General features: G+C 49.3%; 1 non-coding gene across 1 annotated transcript; it reads right to left on the bottom strand.

The window, feature by feature from the left end:
- Positions 1-841: 841 nt before the first annotated feature.
- Positions 842-960, bottom strand: LOC120596564 (5S ribosomal RNA). Its single transcript, XR_005651194.1, has one exon. It is a non-coding gene; the product is annotated as a 5S ribosomal RNA (ribosomal RNA).
- Between the last annotated feature and the right edge of the window lie 343 nt (positions 961-1,303).

Below are 1,303 nucleotides of genomic sequence, written 5' to 3'. Positions count from 1 at the left end.
AGGACCCACAGCAGAGGCCACGCCTGGCTTTCGTTATTTATGTTCGTGCCCAGAGTAAGCGGCACTATGCCCAGAGAGCCTTTCAGAGGAAGCGGGAAGGAAATGTCGGTACGTCTGAAGCTTTCAGGCATTAAAATTAGGGTTATGGATAAGCCAGTGAGGGCTTGTGGCAGTGGCGCTGCAGCGAAGTCAGCAGGAATCCTCGCGCAGATGTCCATTTACACCTAGAAGTGACGACGCGGTGGAGAGAAAAGTGCCCGGGTCCGGCCGCCTGGCAGGGACGTTCCCTGGCCGGTGGCCACAGGTTGGGCCCCGTGAGGACATGACTGTCTTCTGATCAGGAAGTGGGGATCTGGAAACACTCTGGGCTGCTGCAGAGAAGCATCGAGGGAGAGATGGTTTGCTGATTTACCGTTTCCTTCTACCTTCCTTTAGGCTAAAAAGCAAATAGAATAAACTCTTCAAGGATTTGTTTAATTATGAAGGCAATGCCTGTCTTTATAACGTGTTTAGAACATAAAGGTGAGCGGAAGAGAGTGGGAATAAACCGTGACACCTCGACACCCAGCGACCAGCCATCACTGCCGGAAGCGTTTGGGGGCTGGGGGCTCCCAGTCCTTTCTTGGGCATTTACATGTGTGCGCATTTCCCGGCCTGACACACACACTTGGAATAAGCAAAAATGGAAAAAATATGCATTTTTCTCAGTGTTATTTTCATGAATATATATATATTTTAAAATATGTTTTCATTTCTCAGTTTTAGTGGACATACAATATTAAATTAGTTTCAAGTGTACAACACAGTGATTAGACATTTCTATAACTTTTTTTTTTTTTTATGCCTACAGCACCTGGTCTTCCTAGGTGGTCTCCCATCCAGGTACTAACCAGGCCCGACCTTGCTTACCTTCCGAGATCAGACGGGATCGGGCGCATTCAGGGTAGCATGGCCGTAGATGACATTTATATAACTTATGAAGTGACCACCCTGATAAATCTGATCCCCACCAGGCACCATACGTTGTTATTACAATATTACTGACTATGTTCCCTGTGCTGAACTTTATTACATCACCCCCTTGGAGAGGCCACGCCGTGAACCCAGGCTGGCCGCCGCTAGTGCTGGGCTTGGGGCTGCTCGGCGAGAGGTACGGGGCATGCCGAGGCTAGATGCTGCTCGTTTGGGGTTTGCGAACCTTTGAGAGACATTAGGAAAGTTCACAGTATGAGCCCAGACAGGCCGTTTGTCCGGGAAAGCTGCTGGAGGTTTGGGTGGGCCACATGTTGGGAAGGATGGGGTT

This window comes from Pteropus medius, unplaced genomic scaffold, assembly GCF_902729225.1.
Source record: "Pteropus medius unplaced genomic scaffold, Ma_sr-lr_union100, whole genome shotgun sequence".
Taxonomy (NCBI): Eukaryota; Metazoa; Chordata; class Mammalia; order Chiroptera; family Pteropodidae; genus Pteropus; species Pteropus medius.
The sequence above is the reverse complement of the archived record's forward strand: the minus strand, read 5'-3'. Positions and strand labels throughout refer to the sequence as shown.